This window comes from Vanessa tameamea, chromosome 26 (assembly GCF_037043105.1).
Source record: "Vanessa tameamea isolate UH-Manoa-2023 chromosome 26, ilVanTame1 primary haplotype, whole genome shotgun sequence".
NCBI classification, from domain to species: Eukaryota; Metazoa; Arthropoda; class Insecta; order Lepidoptera; family Nymphalidae; genus Vanessa; species Vanessa tameamea.
Window position 1 is genome coordinate 7,306,393 of NC_087334.1, and position 21,473 is coordinate 7,327,865.

The window sequence follows — 21,473 nt, forward strand, 5'->3', positions numbered from 1 at the left end:
TGACCATATCTTACAGTGCCAATACGACAACAACTAAGTTCCTCGTGCCTGTAGCTACACTAGCTCACTCATACTTCAATATCCAATGAGTGGTTGGTACCTACCCAGACTGGCTGCCACAAAGTCCTACCACTAAGGAAAGTCTTTATACTAGTTCTAATAACTGAAGAAAACGTGCGACGAAACTAGGTCGAGTATGTATTATATAATTTTAATATCTACTAAACTGCTGAATCGACAGAACGTAATATAAGCTTTTGAATGTACATAGTTCTTAATCGTTTGGAATAAACGTCACATTGATAAAAAATTGGTTAAAGTAGGTGCCCTGTGTAATAAACGCAGTATTTCTTTTTTTATTATTAAGTCTACAAAGACTAAATGGTCAATGACCCTTTATAATGTTTACTAGATATTGATGTGTATAATGTCATTTTTCAAAAATAACAAAAGAAAATATTTTTTTTAACGTGTTCTAAATTTTACAACGAAAGGATATTTAAACTTGAGACTTAAATAGTGCTCAGTTCCTTTAGAATTTAAAGTATAAAAGAAAAAAAAGAATGAATGAATCAATTCTTTTTTTAAATAGAGCCCTACTTAAATCTATAAAATATAAATAAAATAGATTAGTATCTCCAATTTTATCAGGACTTAGTACTACTAGTATTATTATTATTTTACGTCTGACGGCCTCAAGGAGGGTTTTCAAAGTTTATACTTAAATAGGTACCATCAAGACTTTTCAACATATATATGTGAGCTTTGGACAATTATTTCAAAATATTATTAATAATTTATATAACTGTGCTGCTTGCTATATACATAAGGAAAACAAATTTTTTGACTACATTATGTAATCAAACAAAAATAGTTAGGTAATATTTATTCTTAAAAAAAATTCTCATTTATTAACATAAGAATTGATAACATTAAGTCCTTAACTATATACAGATATGAATTAAAAATAGTTACTGTATAAATCTTGACCGCGTGCAATGGTGGCAAGAATGCCAGCAGCATTTCCCCGTTGAATTGCAATTCCGATCCTCTGGGCTAAAACCGATCCAGCCCTACTGTCACCAGTGGAGGCAATAAGGCGAGGTGCTATACTTTTGATGGAGCTTTTTGTACCATTACTCCAAGGGCCAAGTGTTTCGGCAACAAATGGCCATTTCAGAAGCAGCACCTGATCTTAAAAAAAAAAAAATTAATATTTATTTTTTTATTGGTGTCTATCGGTGATATATGGATCTCCATTCCACTTTTCGACAACAAACGCTGATTCTCGATTTTTAGAAGTACGGTATTTATCTCATTCAAAAAATACAATAATGGTCTACAAATCATTTTCACTAGACATGTAATTCCATAATATTTTTCACATTAATAAAATAATTCCCATTCTTTCGTTAAAAAAACAGTTCTAGTATCTAAGGGTGTCAATTATGTATCGAGACTAAATTAAAACCATTTTTTAAATATAGAATTATAAACCAAATGATTTGGAGATGTTATCCTGATTGACCATGCCGTATTTACAAAAACCTACTCCGCAACGGGCTACATTTTTTTATGTGAGTCTTACGTTTATTGGTTTAATAGTTAGTTCAGTTTGGCATAACAAAATGACTTAGCCTCATTTATTAGTACAAGTTAAACAATGTATTCGTCATGTATTATTTAAATAAAAATGTCAAATAAAATTATATTAAGATTTTTTTTATAATAGTAAGGTTCGAACGTTTTCTGAGACACTTCATAAGCTCACAATGCCTTAGAAAACTCGTATATTCCGAGTAATACCGTCAAAACTACTTAGACACTATCACACGTACAACCTACTTTATCCTACTAGTAGTTTTAATAGGAGTCATTTAAGCAGAAATTACCATTATTTATGACTACACTATATTGAAACACTATACTCGAGTAAACAAGCCTTAATAGTTAATTAAAGTCAAAGTAAAAGCTAAACGTGTGCTGCCATCTTTTGTTGAAACGCAGAAACATTATGTAGACGCGTTGGATAGATGGCGCTGTTACTAAATAATATGTTAATTGAATAATATGAACGTCATATTGTTCCAGTTTGAAGTTAGATGTCGCTTTGTTAATTTCTGTATGTAGTATCTTCTATATAAAAATATATTTTTATATAAATGTTTGTAATTTCCATGGAAACTTACTTGGTGGAAGGACTTTGTGCAAGTCTTATGAGTAGTATCCACTCATTACAGTCAAATTCTAACACCAAACAACAATAGGCCCCGTGCGTATCGCGATGCGCCTCCTGTTGCGCCATCTCGCGGAACAATGGTGACAATACGTAGATGCCCAGCTGACTGGCGCCTTCCCAAGTAGTATATGATTCATACGCACTTCGAGGTCATTATTAATCGAAAATAATTAACGTTATGACCTCGACGATAATCCAATGTGGCTTTCAATCAATCTATTTACATTTTTTTCGTTCAAAATCGATATCAAAAGGTAAATAATGTACCAAAAATAATTAGAAATCCAACCCTTCCGATTGAATGTGTTGCCGCTTATTATTGAATTTAATTTTAGGTAAAAAACTATTCGAAAGCAGGCATGTCTCCAACGTGAGAGAAATTATCGATGTAGATGGTAAACGTATCATCGAGGGAAAAGTTTTACCACAAACTAGGGTAACAAACCCTCCGTACGATGTTACGTTGAAGGTATATGAAAAAAAATTTTTTTTATTGCAAATTGTATTATTAAGACTTGATGCAAGCGACACTAAATCATGAATTTTTAGTTACTTGTATAAGGATAACAACTCGTTGAAGCAAATATACAGGATCGTACGGTCAGGGGTACATGTCAGTCGCCTCCTCGTGGCGTACCCTGGGCAACGGGGCCCGCCTTTAGGCGCGCATTCATTTATTTGGCCGCCGCAGGCGGGGCCGCGGTGGTAAGCCATTGCGTTCCCGTAGCCCCACCATTATGCGGCGCGGTGGAAACCCGAGGAGGTTTTAGTGGGTAGGACAGGGCATTAGCGTGCCCTGGCACGGGGCACTAGGCCCCGGTTGAGTCCCACATACCCGTCCCGGTCCCCCGACCGGGCGGCATGCGTAAATGCATTTCCTCCTCGTAAAACAAAAAAAAAAAAAAAAGGATCGTATGGTCAAACTAAATAAGTAATTTTAGAGTAATTGTAGATTTTAGTTTCATAGCAATTTCACTAGCCTCTTGCACTAATAAATTCATGCTTTGCTCTTTCGTTTTCCTCAAAGCATGACGTATGGTACTGGAGCTGTGGTCCTTGTGACTAAAAACATAATTTTTGTGTTGTTTTGTTCTTGACAATTAGTGCACCTGTTTGGCAGCCTACACTTATAGAAGTAGACGTCTCCCTAACTTCTTGCAACCCTGAAAAATTCCCGATTTATAATTTGCTTTTTTTCCATTGTATTCATATTTTTAAAGAAAGATATTTCTGAATTTCCACAAACCTGTTTCGACATTTTCTTGTACTACAGCCTCCACGTTTACCTCCGATGGATTTGAAATCTTTCGTTTCCGGTGTCGATCATGTCGAGCAGCGGCTGTTTGTGATAAAGTCCTTTTTTTATAGATTGGTGGAAAAATCTTTGGGCTATTTCCAATCGTTGATTTCGCACCGTCAACAAAATGAGCACTGCAGATGCGACTGTTTACGTTCGGCTCCCACGGTTTGTTGTCTGCACTACTAAAAGATAAATAGGAAATAACGCATAATTAAAAAACAAAATCCTATTTCCGTATGCATATTTCGTCCTCACTGTCTTATACAGGCATATACAACGATCATTTTGAGAAATAAATAAATAAATGTAATATTGAGTAAAATTTTCTCACACTCGTCTCACAGCCTGTATCCACTTCTTCCTTCGGTCAATTTCATGGCTTTTTCTCGGAAACGAGGAAAATTTTAATTGCCGACTATTCTGTTCGGAGTTGTTGCACCCAATAACACAACAATATCTTTTGGTAGGCATTATTTTCCGATATTTTTAGGTATTTTCACAAGTTCAATCATATGCACGAGCTCACTCCGAACGACTGTTGTCTCCACATGGCCACACCGGCATCTACTAACTTTCCGATTGAGCCGCGAGGATGGCGCCACATGCGATGTGCACGGGGCCTATAATTACTGTTGTATTTCGGATTGAAAGGAGTGAGCCATTAGAGCTACAGGTTCAAGGTACAGAACATCTTTAGTTCCAAAGGTTTGATGGCATTTACAGTACCGATGTGATGAAAATTAACAAATACTATTCAGTTTTTTGTAAACGGCGCTGCAGAACATCAAATTCTTTACCCCCCAATCCCCAATATAGTAAATATATAGTAATTATATAATACGGAACAACCAATGCGGATTTTCTATATATATAATTTATATATTCAACTAATATAATAACTAGAAACGGTTAAGATCTAGAAAATAAAATCATAGGTAAGATTATGTTTTTCGTATTACTTTTTTTTTATGATATCGGTAGGTGGACGAACAAATAGGTCACCTGATCGTAAGTGGTCACTACCGCCCATAGACAATGGCGCTGTAAGAAATATTAACCATTCCTTACATCACCAATGCGCCACCAACCTCAGGAACTAAGATCTTATCTCCCTTGTGCCTGTAATTACACTGGCTCACTCACCCTTCAAACCGGAACACAACAACACTGCGTACTGCTGTTTGCCGGAAGAATATCTGATGAGTGGGTGGTACCTACCCAGACGGGCTTGCACAAAGCCCTACCACCAAGTAATGACACTAAATAATGAAAAAAAATTAAGAAACGGTTCGTTCTTCTTACGGATCAAAAGTACTATGATACTTCGTCATTGTTAATCAAATCAAATCAAAGGTATTTTATTCAACTAAACTTCACAATGAATCGTTTTTGTATACAAAATATTTAAACACTACCAAAGGATACATACTAAATAAAGTAAGGGACCGTTAGTAATATTATCAATTAGACAATTTTACTGGTCGTAACTAAAACGAGTAGTATTGAATATGGTAACCGGATATTAGTAATACATCATCTTTCGTTCAACGTGATTACTTAGACGGAAGCATCGCCATCGCGACACGCTGACGACAATGGCCTAGAAAATTAAAAGTTAACTAATAATAGTAGCAATATATTTAGGTAACCGACATCATTTTGATAATTTCATTAATCTGCGGTTATTTTGTTTACAATCCTTATTTAACAGATACATTGCATTATTACTGGACTAATAGTGATGTGTAATTTCGATGAGGATTTAGTTATTCGGTTGTTTCTGTATGTTATTGTACAATTTTGTAAACTATATAAGTAGATGTGTATTATCTTTGTATAGTAAGTGTTTCTGTGTGTCTATTTCTTTTTGATATTGAATATATGTAAATAATCAAAAATTGACAAAAAATACCAGCTGAGTTCCATTCGCCGGTTCTTCTCAGGTCAGGGTATTAGCTTTTCCGAACCGGTGGTAGTGTTAAATTTGACAATCAATAATTATGTGAAATGCTTCTGTATTGATTAGAGGGATTTGATTTGATTTAAATTGATTTGTAAGGACTGAAAGTCAATTTATTTATGTTATACTAAAGGCTGGTGTATTTTTATATTTCCTTAAAAAAATTATCGATGTTTTTTAACAAAGCAAAGTTCATCACTATCTTTGAACTTGACGTCAACGTATTCGCACGACGCGGCAACATAAATTTCAAACGTAAATATACAAAATCGTAAACTATTCAAACTCATTGTAAAGTAAAGCGTTTGCTTGGTATCGTGTCCGGTGTTTTGGTATTAATTAACGATATACATATACAAATATACATATAATATGTTATGTCCCTTGGGTCTGTAGTTACACTGATTCAGACACCCTTAAAATCGGTAAACTCGCATTGGTATGGCAAACAGCTTAGTATTGTTACTAAGTATTGTTGTTCGGCGGTAGAATATATTTTGTGTGGGTGGTACCAACCTAGACAAGCTTGCATAAAATATTGTAATTGTCCGTATTATATACTTTATATAAGGACTTGCACACAACCCTAACAAGCAGTAAGTAAGTCTGCCTTCGTGTGTGTAATATCTCTTTGTAAAAAAAAAAAAATAGGTATAATTTTGAAGTTCGTTCTCTTATTGCAATAAAAGAAATAGGACGGAGATAGATTGAGTGACAGTTAATGTCATTGTGTCGTTATGTTTGTATATACAAGCATCATAAATTAAATTGTTACATTTTATGTATATCGGCAGCTTCGTTTTATGTTTTAAAAAACGATATTTATCCTCAATTTGTAGACCAGGGTGGTCCAAAGCATAGGGCTTATCTGTCTGTGCGGCCCGCAAAAAAAGACATTATTTTATTTTCGCGGAAGACGGTCAAATGCACATGTTAATTTGAACCGGGGAGGATAGTGACTGGTGAGTCGCGCTGAGCGTCGTTTGCTTAAAGTGCAATATGTATATTTTTGCGTCATGCTATGTGTGTCTCCACAGAGTATTTATTTTAAATAACTTGCTGTATGAAACAATAGCATGGACTGCTGCTTAGACGTATAGGACATGTTAAAAAGTCAGACTGGTAGCATGAACCAGGATTATTCAAAGACTTAGTTTTCGGCTGGTACATATTATTTTTTTGAAAATGTATTATTTACGCTTATAACACTTCCTGAAGGGTTGTCGTTGAAAATGTTTCAATGTCAATAGGGCTATGATTACAAATTACAGTAATACAGGATAATTTGATTACGTTATGAGGGTTGAAAATTATGGGAGGCTTTGTTGACAAAATGTTATAAAAAACCGAAAGGTGTTATGAGACAACCGTTCGGAACGAAGTTGCTTTGGCATATATTATATATTGAAAAACTTACGTATAACATAATAAATCGACAACAATTTATGTATAATAATTTTAAATTAAATTACAATGATAAAATTGTTATTAAAAATACGGCATGAATTAAACAATAATGAAGATATAAGTTTAAATAATGTTTTGTATAACATACTCTGTAGTTTCTGAGTACAATAACATATATCCTACCCGGAAATCATTCGGTGGTAGGGCTTTGTGACTCATCAGATATTCTACCCCCAAGCAGCAATACTCGGTATTGTTATACAAGATTATTAATGATACGTATTAATATAAAATATTAAAAGAAGTACTGTGTATAGAAAGTTTACAATATTACGTTTATCAATCAGACGATAAAACCTTAACATTCGACCATCATTGTTAACGTCATTGCATTTTGGAACAGTAAAACAGACAGACACTGTTTACCGTTGAAGATTTATCTAACAGCGCCTAACTGACTCACTCAAACTCGGCTCCGGAAAAGGTACCACGGACCCGAAACTCATATTTTACACGTTGGTCAACTCGAAACGAGATTGTATTTAAAAATAACGTATTTACATTAAATTATACATTGATAGTTGATCAACTTCTTAGTGAGTCTTAATCGAATTGTATCAATTGCATGCTTAATTTGTGTTTATGAACATCTATTCTAATATCATAAAGAGATAAATTTGTTTGTATGTATGTAGAGGTTTTTTTTAACACAAGAAAAAAATAATCGATTAAAAATCTCGTATTGAAACAAAACAAAAAATAAGTTTTAATAATGTTATACAAAACCATATATATTAGAAAGAGTTAGATAGAAAAAGAAAGAGAGAGAATGAGCGTATGGAGGGGGCTTAATATATAATAACGCTTTCTTTCACCCCCATCACATCTACATCAACCCCACCGACTACGTTCTGAGCCGACCAGGAGATCTATCTCATAGGAGACACCCTCAGGACGAACGTCAATCCCGAGCCCGAAAGGGCTCAAACCTCAGGGCTGAGTCTAGTACTCGCCCGAACGCCCGGTGACGCTGTAAAGGCAAGTAGGGCCAAAACCACTACATCACTCAGTAAAAAAAAAAATTGCTCCATCGCTAAACTCTTCTGTAAGACGCTTATAAGAACTTCATTCCAAAAAAATACTGGTTGAAAACTACATTATTCTTGAGTGCTATAGGGTGTAAATTATACTTATAACTTTTTTTTTGTTTATTTATAAATAGAACCCGTCCGAAGGCGGGTAAATAAAACTGCTCGATTTAGGTTAATTTCTGTGGCAACTACAAATGCCTCAGGTATTTTACATGGAAATATGTTTATACTTATTTAAAAATTATCAGGACCAAATAAAAAAATAAAGGAATGCTAAGGTACTCACGATCATTGAGAGGTAAAAGTTACTAAGTTAAGTAGTTTAAGAACTTAGTATACAAAAAGATTATTTATCGAATATGCATGTTATTCCTTAAAAAATCTTCTCCATTTTTTTCTTCCGGAATATCCAGGCTAAGTAGTACAGTCATACAAAATCTATAGTTATTTTTCATTCTTACTAATTTCAAAAAATATTTAGAGGCTTTGCAATCGTCTGAGTAGGTATAACCTGGCTTGCATCTCATTAGGTATTCTACCTTCAAACAATAATACTTAGTATTGTTGTGTTTCGGTTTGAAGGGTGATGGAGCCAGTGTAACTTCAGGCACGAGGAACATAACATCAAAGTCCCAAGGTGTGTTTCGGTGTGATGTAAGGAATGGTTAACATTTCTTACAATGCCATGTCCGCCTACATTTTACATAAATATGTACATATATATCTATATTTTTATTTTTACTCTATATTTATATATATTGATAAAATTTCTCTATAAATTATTCTGGGAACCATCAACTGCGATATCAGGTGACGGGTTAATTTTTACTTTTTTTCCACAAATTTTTGATTATGGATTTCTGAATATGACTCTACTATTACAAATACTATACACGCGAAAGTATGATCATTAAAAATCATTCTTATTTTAGGAATTGTTATATTTTTGGATCAATTTGGAGCAAATGATCACCATCAAGTAAATAACATATAGTTTATTCCAATCAAAGAATAACTTCGATAGAATTAGATTTACGCACACCACGCTATTTTCTAATAGCTCTGATATGTTGTGCACTACTAACAGTTCTTAGCTAAGATATATTTATTCATAATAAAATACTATTCCTTACTTGTATCCACTTTAATTATACTTCCAAAGTTCCGAAAACAGTTTCGTCGACGATCAAAACGCCGTCCTTTCGCGAATCCATAATGATGATAGATTATTCAAGCTCTTGACTAATGGTGTCGCGTCAATTCGGTGATAAATGTTATTTATTTTATATGAATCTACACCACCTGATGGTAAGTGGTAGGAGAATCCAAACGCGAAGACGGCAAGTACAAATAGAGAACGAAATGCAATAGCCTGCTTGGTTATGCCGGCCCGCAAGATGCTTCTTCAAGCCTCGTTTGAAAGAACCCAGGTTATAATATAGGAGACGAACACGTGTGCTGGTAGAGAATTCCATTTCTGGCTTTTGTCCTCATGTGGCAGAAAAAGATTACAGAATATTATCTGACCCGGTTCTTTTAAATCACGTGTGATCGCGAGCCGCGCACGGATTTGCCTATATTTATAGTGTTTTGGTATAAACGAATCGAATCCAATGTCAAGTCTATTTGATGTGAAAACTATCTCGTAATTCTGTAACGTCTGTATATAATCGAGTTTTTATGGTAGCATTACTCGTGTGCGATACATCAGGGTGTATTTTCAGTGATATTGCAAGTACGCGCGATCTACGTAAACGCCGCTGAGTCTGCCAGTAGTGCGCGTGGCTTTGCATGTGTGGGCTGCCAATGAATCGTAAAAAAGAGATGTGGCAAATTATACAGTTGTACAATGTGTAGGTATAATTAATAGCAGAAAAATGTTGACCGGCAAATGTTTTTGTACGAAAGTCGAAGCGTCATGCAACGTTTTCACGTGTTATAATTGAGCTGGAACGATAATGACGATAATTTTTTTTTTCTTCATGGTAGAAGTTCACCCACCTGTTGATAAACGAACTTTTCTTTCGCGGAATGCCGAAAGGTTATTAATATTCTTTTAGAGATTTTTAATTTAATTGTTTTATGTTTTATAATTTAAATATTATTTTTAATATAAAAATAATATGATTAGAGAAATAAATTAATAAAGGAATTGAAGTGAAGGATTAATATCAAATTTGTATATTATGAAAAAAGTCGCCTCTTTTGTTTACTATAATTCACCACAGTGTGTATAAACATGCACAGGAAAATTCTACTTCTATATTGAGTATATTCTATGATTGTGCTCACGTTAGAGTTCTGCGCATGTGTGCGTGACGCCATAACCCGCGGATTCTAACCTAAATTCGAATTTCGAGCTTCGCTTTCCGCGGACGCGCGTGCCCGGCCAGCGCTTCTTAATTTAAAAATAAAACAATTTTTTTTCGGCAAGCGCTCCATTTTGAAGTTTCGCGTTATACAGCCTGTGTTTGTTACATATTTTTTAATATTTTGTATACAATTCAAATTTTGAAAATAACATGTTAAGGAATAATGTTTAAAAATAGTGTTTTCGGAGTAAGGAGAGGCAGTGCAGACGGAAAGCTCGTATTTCGGTGACATATCGTATCGACCTCGAGACGTCTTGACAATTGTTTTCGCGGTTTTTTTGATAGTGAATTATGTTATCATCTGTGTTAATCTGTGAACTGGATTGTGTGTTATAAGAGGTTTGTATTTATTTTTATATTGTGTTCTTTAGTTTGACACAGATAATATCTGTTATCGTTTGTTTTTTAATTCATTGACCATAGAATAAATACAATGTATTAAGTATGCTCCTGTCAATATATTAAAATGCCAATGATACCGTGTTATTATATTAAAAAAAAACACTTTAAAAAAACATTAAAAAATTTAAACCTATTTTTTATTTCATACATAAACATAAAACAATAAAAAAAATCTTAGAAGGCAATATATTGTTTTTTTTTTAAAAGTAATAATAAATGTCGAACCATTGCTAAGCGTTCGAATTTTAAAAAATAGTAGCTTTACATAATTATATATGAATCAGATCCAAATAGTAGAACACAAGGTGGTATGTTACGTGGGCGTTATTTGTATCTAAATGAGAATTATTTGTAACTGTTTAGTGTTTAATTATAAACGAAAGTATTTGTAATTCGTCTTAAAGAACAGCAAATTCTTTGTATCTGAGTATTTAATCTATACTAATATTATAAATTCGAAACTAATTCTGTATGTCTGTCTGTTAGAGGGACATATCACAGTTCCTAGGGTTAATGACGCATTGGTGGTGTAAGATATGTTTCTTACATTGCCAATGGTGGTTACCACCTACCATCAAGTGGTCCATTTGCCAATCTATCCACTTTAAATTATTCAATGAATGTAAAGCTTATTAAATTTATTTATTTTTATTTATTAAGGACCATCAGCAGACACTTATTAAATTTAAATGAAATAAGAAATAAAAATAGACTTATAATAACAAAGTGTGTGACTCCTTAAGACGACCACAACATGAATTTTAAGTAACAATATTTTTATTACTAAAATAATATTATATAATACTAAAACACTAGAGATTAACTACACTTCACCTCAAAAATAAAGCAATGACTATTATTGTTAACAAGGGCACGAATACAATCAATCGCATTAATAAAATAAAAAGTAAATAAATTAAAAAAATAAATTGACTAATAGTTTAGATTATAATATTCATTACGTATTTTTTGTTGTTTCGACAGTTAAACTAGCTTTAGAGACAGGTTTTGTTCACGTTAGTTAATTTATTTTCGTTCGAGTTAGTATAATGATTGTCTGAAGTGAACGTTTACTAGATATAAACGAACCATACAACATACAAACTATCACATTTATAATATTAGTAAAAGATAGCAAAAATTTATATAGGGTAGGTCGTGTCGGTATGTTCACTGTATATTAATAGGGGGTGGCTTTGGAGGGTGAGCCGTTATAACCTCGATCGCTAGTATCTGGATGATTTATTTGAAACACTACATTAATCTATGGAAAACTGTGTTTTATTTGATACGGATAATAAATGAACTATAAAAGGTTTTATTTATGACTAGCGACCCACCCTGGCTTCGCACGGTTTATATTTATTAATAAAGAAATTAGTATGGTATCAATATAGTTTATACTCTACTTTTTTCGCACGCTGCTTGGCCCTTTTGTTAGGGGAGGGGGATTTTAAGTTTAAAAAAATGTAGTCTATGCCCTTCCTTGGGGTTCAAGGTTACTTTATACCAAATTTGTATTGTAGGTACAGCTGTTTAGCCGTTAAAGCGTAACAGGCAGATATACTTTCGAATTTATAATACTAGTATGGAAGTATTCAAGAATAACATAGGTATCTATCAGTGAAAACAAATTTAGAATTGGATCATCAGTTAAGGAGATCATCCGCTACATGCAAACAAACAAATTTTATCTCTTTATAATATTGATGTAGATGACTTCATCAGGTTTTTTCTGCGATAAAATATGTACATTAGTATGTTGAGTCATAATCAAACTCTTCAAAAAGCAACCAAATGAAGCCATAGAGTAAATTAAAAACAGAGAACTGTATTCGGGAATGAAATTAATTAAACTAAAATAATACACAATTCTTCAAAGTAATAGACTTATATTTTTTGTTCAACTTATTTAACAATTCATTATAAGTACGTTACGGAACAAACTAGATACAGATAACGGAAAAAGAAAACTGAATATAAAAGACATGCTTATTGTTCGAAGAATCTTCTTTTAGAACAGTCCATGAAGGAAAATAATTTAGACAAATTTATAAGTGGATATTCAACTAGTGAGTTCATTGTTGAACGCACATCTTGAGAATGAAATGATCGCCTCCTGGCTATTCCTTTTTGATATTAAATATATGTAAATAATCAAAAATTGTCAAAAACAAAACCGCTGAGTTTCTTTCGCTGATTCTTCTCAGGTCAGGATATTTTCCTTTCCAAACCGGTGATAGTTTCATTTGACAATCAAAAAGTAAGTGTAATGCATTATTGAATAAAGGAATTTGATTTGACTTGCACGAAGTATTATAATACTTTGGAATTTAGTAGATCATATTCTAATAGATAAAAATAATACCTTGTCAAACTAACAAATCCTATATATCAAAACACGTCAACAGTTCTGTAACTTTTCTCTGTTTTCAAACGATAACCCTATTTATATAAAAAAAATGCGTAAATTTTCAATAACGAAAGAATTTCGAATACTAAGCTAACTCAAGAGCCGAGATGGCCCAGTGGTTAGAACGCGTGCATCTTAACCGATGATTTCGGGTTCAAACCCAGGCATGCACCACTGAATTTTTATGTGCTTAATTTGTGTTCATAATTCATCTCGTGCTCGGCGGTGAAGGAAAACATCGTGAGGAAACCTGCATGTGTCTAATTTCAACGAAATTCTGCCACCTGTGTATTCCGCCAACCCGCATTGGAGCAGCGTGGTGAAATATGCTTCAAACCTTCTACTCAAAGGGAGAGAAAATTTACACACTGCTAATGCTAAAAAAAAAAAGCTAACTCATGTAGTTGTATATGAACGGACGTTGCAACCATTTTTCTGCCAAATCAAGATTATATGTAAATAATTATTGTTTAAGTTCAGTCAATAAAACTAACCACAGGCGCAATGGACGTAACAACTTAGTTCCCAAGGTTGGTGGAGCAATGGACATCACCATAAGAAATGGTTAAAACTTATAACGGCGCCAATGTTTATTGGCAGAGGTGACCAGTACCATCAAATAGTACATTTGCAAGCTGATCTACTTATTTTATGAAAAAAAAAAATCTAGTTTATGGTTTTGTTTACGATTTGCTCTTGTAATATAATCATAACAAATACTGAAAATTTTATAAAATAAATGTTATTTTAGTGTTAGGCTAGAGTTCGTTGTTTTATTATAATATATTAAAATGAAAATATCTTGAAGTATAATATTGGACAGATCAGATGTTTACGTATCAGTAGTTAACAATTAGCTATTTTGAAAATATAGTGATACAAAATAATGTTTTTATAGGAGGTTCATTTGCGTACATTGGTGACAAGAATGTGTCATTAAATATGCCTCAATGTTCAAATGTCCATGCCCAGTAGTGGGCTGGGCTGTCTCCTTTCCTCTCGAAGAACAATGGAGCTTATTTTAGCACGCTCACTTTTTTCCCCTAACGTCGTTTTTGTTGTGGTGCCTTCACCAGATCAGGAACGCAAAGGCTAGAAACACATATGCCCCTCGGAGCTTCCTGCTCGTTGGATCCTTATGTCATAAAAAAGGAAATGAATTAGAGTAAGTCAAGTTCATGAAATCTGGATTTCAATGTCACGTTAATATTAGCATAATTGTCGTTGTTACCCAAGTAGCTTGACAAATCAAAATGACTTGATTTGTAAAGAGTCTACTTAAATAAAGTATCTATTTAATTTAAAAAGTATATATATATTTATTTATTTATTGTCGGGAAACATACAGCATAGTATAATACACAAACATTTGATATCAATATAAGTCTCACATAAGCCAAATGAGCAAAAAATACGCTGTAACTGAGAATTTTATATTTAGTTCGCAATGTTTTTCACTGAAAGTTTGTCTGATAGACATCTTTACGATAAGTCGGTCTTTTGAAACATTATTTTTTCAAATTTCATATTCCTATACTAGTCCAATAATATTTACGACATTTTTGTCTAAATCAATATAAAAAAAACAAAATACTCTTTTTTCAATGAAGCTCGTAAAATCTTCATGTTACGCTATACTGAATTAAAAATAAAAAACACCAGTTCGGAATGTCTATTCTGTTGAGAAGAACCGCCAAGTAATTCAGTTGTTACTCTTCTTCACCAATTTACATAGTTAATTAATTAATATTAAATTAAATTTATCCTGCATAAAAATCAACAAATACTAACTCTAAGGATTTTTATAAAATATATAATAAACTAGATGAAAACTCGGCTTCTTTTGCGTGAAATAAATAAAACTAAGCAAATACAGTTTTTCATTTAGTTTTCATATATTTTTTTATAGACGTAGTGATTATCAAACATCTATATTTTATATTTGGGTGGTAAAAACCAACAATAAAATTATCCTTTACACAGTTTTCTGAACGCATCCGTAAACGTCAAACATGGCCGCCCGTTAAACTGTCATGTCATTGAATCTCAGGGATTGTTGTCGACTAAAAATCGTTATTTTTTAACGATCTATAATTGTGGTACGTTTCAATTATTTCCATCATAGACCTGCTCGAAATTATTAATATAGATGTAATACCATTGGTCGCCCGCAACTTCGCTCGCGTTTTATCAGTTAGTCGTTAAGCTATAAGCATAAAAACTAGATTGCTTCTTACCAAATGTCATCAAATTCGATTCAGTGGTTTGGCCGTGAAAGAGCAACGGACTGACAGAAAATATATCTATTTTATTGATTAAAAATCTTTGTGTCAATGTTTTCGACATGAGATTTAAATTATTTTATTGGATTTGATTCACCAACTTTTCAAGGAGTATTTATCGCACGTGACGTTGACGAAATAATCTGTGCCTTTTTAGCATAAAAAATAAAACGTATATTTACGTGTCGATTTTAAACCTAATTTAAAAAAGAAAGAGGATATAAATTCGCTCGTATTTTTATGTTTATTACATCAGAACACTTTTGACTTTTCTGTAGGGTTTTGTGCAGGCCCGCCTTTTTTTTTCTCGCTGGAAAAACGCGTTACGCGCTTCCCCCATATGATGGAAGTGGGGGGTATGTGGGACTGGGGGTATTCTGCGACATTACGTTTTCGCAGAAGGAGCGCATCTCCGACCAGCACGTTTCGCTACCATGCTCGGCAGCGAGAGGTCTCTGCCCATAAATGCCGCCAGGGTGTGCCTCTGGGGCCCCCACGCAGCACGCTCACTCAGGGTGTGGTGCGCCGTGTCGAGTGGCTCACCACACTCGTGGCAGTAGGGTGACACCTCCCGCCGCGCTATCCCGTGCAGGTGCTTACCGAAGCATCCGTGCCCGGTAAGTACCTGCGTCATCCTAAAGGTGAGTGTGCCTTTTTTCTTTCGACCCAGCGACCTGCGATCCTGGACGGTCGCCGCGGTTCCTCGCCTCCACCCGGAACCGGTACACCTCCGCGAGCACCTCCGCCTAGAGCTTTCAGGCCCGCGAGAAGTGTCGCCGCTGTCCACGACACCGTACGGTACCCTCTGATGTCGCTCATCGCTATGACCCTCTGCGGCTTTCGCAGCAGGGCCTGATTGTCAGCAGTGAGGGCGTCTACCTAGATCGGGGCACCGTACAGCGCCATCGACCTCACTACATCGGAATAGAGACGCCGGCATAGCTACCCCGGCCCCCCCACATTCGGAAGAAGGCGACCGAGAACGGCGGCGGCGTTAATGAGGCTCTGCTTGCTGTTGCTGATGATGAATGAAAAAATGAAATGCTGCTGGAAGCTCCATCGTCCGTCCAGGATTAGGCCCAGATACTTCATCTGGGCCTGCACCTTGATCACGTTCACATATCACGGTGATACTCGTCCCTCATGGGGGTCCTTTCCATGGACCATGGAAGAGGAGGGCCTCCGTTTTGGATATGGAGACCTTCAAGCCCAGCATTTCCATGCGGTTCACGGTGAGAGCCGTTCTGACTTCGGCGAGGCGAGCCACCTCCCGAAAGTCCCGCTCAGTCGCCGTGACGAGGGTGTCGTCAGCGTAACACAACACCCCCATCCCGACGTTCCACAGAATTGGGCCGAGAACCGACCCCTGTGGAACGTGTGCAGGCACGCCTGGGCCTGGGCCAACCACCCACACATCAGATATCCGCCAAACACTATTACTTATTGCTGTGTTTCGGTTTGAAAGATGTTACTACAGGGACAGGGTACATAACATTTTAGTTTGCAAAGTTGGTGGCGCACTGGTGTTTTTGATTAATATTTCAAACGGTCTCAATGTCTATACCACAATGGTTTTATCGGGGTCTAGTGATGTAGAAAGTCACGAGATCGAATCTGACCCTTTGAGCTATTGTTGTCCCCAGTCCTAACGCTATATTTAAGTTTAATATTAATAATTCCTAAAAAAGAGTGTTGCTACTATTTAAAAACAAAAATCCTGGATATACTTCCTTTTTGATCCTATGCAAATTAGAAGTGAGTGTTTTATTTCTTGAATTTTTTTGAGCTCAGCTTTAATAGAGGCGCTATGAATACTATTTAATACAATGTTATGATAAAGTTTTATCTGGCAACATTACCCGGCGTTGCTTATCTTATCAGCTGAGCATTACCGTAATTGGACTCTGTATCGATCGTAGCTCAGTTTTCAAAGCAGAACCTGAACTTGGTATTTAATTGACACAAGAGTATACTGTTAAACCAAAAGATATATTGTTTTTTTATATACTACAAAAATATTTTTCTAAAAAAATATCTAAATCAAAATCATTATTTACTCTTTATTTACATTCAATTAAAAAATATTACTACTTACTACTCAGTATAAAAGGCATGTTTTTCTCATTAAACATATGTATATGTTACTGTAAAAGCTCGAACTAAGGTAAATCTTAAGATTTTCCAGTAAAACCTCTAAGATTTACCGACATGAGTTGGTAAATGTAAGTATTTATTATAAACGGACGACTTTTTCGGACGTTTACCATTCCAACCTAACCTAACCTAACATGTAAATCCTAAGATTTACCAAGTGAATGATGATAAAAGTTCGAATCCCAAAGTTTTATGGACATTTACCATTCATAATCGGTAAATCTTAGGTTTTAGTGGAAAATCTTAAGATTTACCGTAGTTCGAGCTTTTACAGTAACATATGTATATCTTCTAGCACACATAAAAAGAAAAATAGAAATATAATGATTATTTTCAATTGTAACGTGAACTAAATATAGGATTTATGAACACTAAGTCCTTAACTATATACAAATATGAATTAAAAATAGTTACTGTATATATCTTGATCGCGTGGAATGGTGGCAAGAATGCTAACAGCATTTATCTGGGCAAAAAACGAACCAGCCCTCCTGTCATCACGAAAACATTATGTTATAGTAATAATAATAATAATTATTTATTTATACGCAATGAATTTTTTCGATAGGTTTTATGGTATGTAAATAATGATCTTATAATTTTGTTCATTATAGGCAAGCATAGCATAAAAATTTATTTTAACATTAATTTTAATATTGCAGTTCACACATTAAAAAGTTACAGTATAAATAATGCTTAATTTAACTTTAATGAAGTACTTATTTATTGTTTACAAAGAAAATGAATTAATACTAAAATAACGATCAATATTACCAGCCTGTAAATTTCCCACTGCTGGGCTAAGGCCTCCTCTCCCTTTGAGGAGAAGGTTTGAGCATGTTCCACCACGCTGCTCAAATGCGGGTTGATTGGATATATACATAAAAGATTAATATTTACGTGTTTATAATTAAGAAAAGATAAAGTTCTTTGTAAAATGGAAACGCAGCATTAATACCTACTTGAATTCGCTCCATTGAATCCGATATCATGTTACGAAATCTTATCGGAGATTCAAAGTGATCCGAGGAAAGGATGTTGAGTTAATTAAAAGAAAACTCTTAAGTAACTGTTTTTATACTTTATCAATAAACTTGCTTATGACTCGACTTTTGCGCTAATTGCCTGTCTGACTTTTAAATTGCTTTTTCAATCAAAACTTTTCAGGTGGTATAGGTTTATATACAAGTAATAGGGTTATATTAGTTACCAGCGACCCGCCCCGGCTTCGCAAGGGTGCAATGCTGATACTAAATGTACTACAGAATATTTTTATATACAATGTTCACAGCTTTTTTGTCATTAGACAATATAAAACGCTATGTCCCTGCATTTTAAATCTGTAATATCTTCGAAAATATTCATTTGAATTATAAGATGTAAAGGGCCATAACCATCTATATTAAATGCACAATGTATTTAAGGTACTGAATTGGATAAGGATTATTGTATCGCTTAAAATCGCTTCGTAAATAAGTAATTATTTCACGTAAAAAGTACAGGATAAAACATGGTTATTGTGGGCTTTCCCTAAGAGAATAGAATATTTCGTATAAATATTTTTTTGATTTGATTTGATTTGATTCATTATAATCATGTTCAGTCGATAGGAATTCCTTCTGCCAACCGGATCCTCATTGGAGCAGCGTTGTCGAATAATCTCTCAACCTTCCACCCAAGAGAAAGGACGAATGTTCCCCTTTAGTCAGCAGAAGATCGTATGTAGCTATTACTTTTTGCTGGAAGCTTGGTATATACATTTTTAGAAAAAAATTAGACTTCTTGCCAAAAGTTTGCCAGATGTTGGACGATGTGTAGCAGTTCCGCTCAATAGGGTCGTAGCGTATTATATAGTCTATAAAAAAATCCAATAAACTGACTATTAAACGCACCTGTAGTGGCTAGCTTATCAGGTCACACATATAAACTTTATAATAGAAATTAAACGAGTTACACGAGGCAAATGTTTGTAAGTTTATCTTCCATTCATTGCTAAACCATTTGTCCGCTTATGATAAACCTTGTTTAGTTATTTTGCGTACATTGCAACAGTACCAGGTCCAAAATGACGAAAGCATTGTACTTTTAACAGTAATTATGTTGCCCTTCAATATAATCGTTCCATGAAGCCGCGCCTTCGCCGTTGCCTTATACCCGTGTGACGGGACGAGTAGTGTCAAATAAAATGTCAATGATTTGATATAACTTTATTAAATATACTCATGCAGAATAAAAATGTGGTTGTTACGTCATGTGCAATATCATACATCATTCGGAATTCGGTCATATTTTGTATTCTGATTAAGGATTGAGAGATTCTGGTCTTTTGGAAATATACCATGAAAATATTTTAATAGAGTATGCTTATAATTATTGGGATTTAATAAAATAAGTATTGTACCTTTTTAAAGAAACGATAACGGAGTTTTTACTAAATGTAACTTTGCATAATATAAAGCAGTCTCGATTTCAAATTCATTTCTTAAACCATTCATACTTTAAGTGGTGAGAGTTTATACCCCCTTGTCACTCCAAATGCGTGTTAGTGAGTACCCACGTGGCGGAACTCATAGTGTTTTCTTCTCTGCTGACGATGAGATTAACTAGAAGCACATAAACAAATAAATCACAAGAAAACCCAATCTTTTCCAGGATTGAAAAGATTGATATTGATGTGTTCTAGGCAAACTCTACTCTGGTCTACTCGGCTCTTCTTCTGTTAGAAAACCTATTCCAAAATATTAAATACACACATAATATTTATTTCGTGTAACCACTTACGGCAAAAATAAGGAATACAAAATAATTATAATATCAAATTTAAAAAAAGGTAATATTATGCCGTCTTTCCGACTCAACTTCGTACAGGTACAATTTGCACCCCTCCCATTTCCTTCACTAAAAGTTGGAATTTCCAAAAAATATTTCTTAGTAAGCGTCCACGTTGCGAAAGGAGTAAGCTATCAAGTCGATCGGACCGATAGTTCAGGAGATCTCGTGATAAGCAGTAGTATGCTTATATTATATATTGGCAATAGTGGTCTTGGAGGGTGATGGACCGTATATTTCTGGTAGTGCCGAAAAAACGTTACTCACAGAACGCTGGTTTTAGTAATACATCACTGTCTTTTCATGATGGACTGTCATGCAGCATAGAATAATAAGACGATAATAGACTCATATTATGTAAAAATATGAAAAAAAGGTCTAAATGAATCACCCCTTATAAAAAGATACTTGAACAATCAGAATGATATGTCATCGTCATGATCATCATTTGCAGCCAAATTTCACTCACTACTGGATATAGACCTCCTCTGTGGCACTTTTCACTGAACTAGTCTTAACCTGGTTCAGCCTGTGACTTTTGCAACGTCGATCTATATATTTTGCTGCTGGACGCTCCGAAAGAAACGACTTCAATATCCATTCAAATAAATATGATTATATTAAGATATTTATGTATGAGATTGTATATATGATAACAATGGATAATATTTTGAAGGTATTGACTAGTTATATAATTCATAGAATTTTGCATATTTTTTTAAGAGTAACATATTTTTTTCTGATCTATCCGAAATGTTTTGCCATTTCATTAGTGACAAAATCTGATCGTGTCACCAGTAAACTTACGTGCGACATAGCCTCTCCATAAAGTAGGTCATCGACCTTTGGAAATGTCAACAGGGAAAAACGTTTGCCTGTCTATAGTTTTTCTTGACAATTCCTATAGTGCACTATTGACCTGATTAACGAGTTTACGATTGTTTTCATTCGTATTCATTTTAGTTTTAATATGAACAAATTATAATTAGTAACAATGAGAAACTACTGAGTTCCTTAACGGTTA

The 21,473-nt window shown here is 34.4% G+C and overlaps 1 protein-coding gene across 5 annotated transcripts in view; it reads left to right on the forward strand.

The window, feature by feature from the left end:
* The first annotated feature begins 10,359 nt into the window (after positions 1-10,359).
* The window catches only part of LOC113398868 (muscle calcium channel subunit alpha-1-like), a 56,680-nt gene continuing 45,566 nt past the window's right edge, over positions 10,360-21,473 (forward strand). For all 5 annotated transcript variants that reach the window (XR_010309696.1, XM_064219219.1, XM_064219217.1 and 2 more), the window contains exon 1: positions 10,360-10,708. The gene's annotated coding sequence lies outside the window, so the exon portion shown is untranslated. The remainder of the gene's footprint in view (positions 10,709-21,473) is intronic.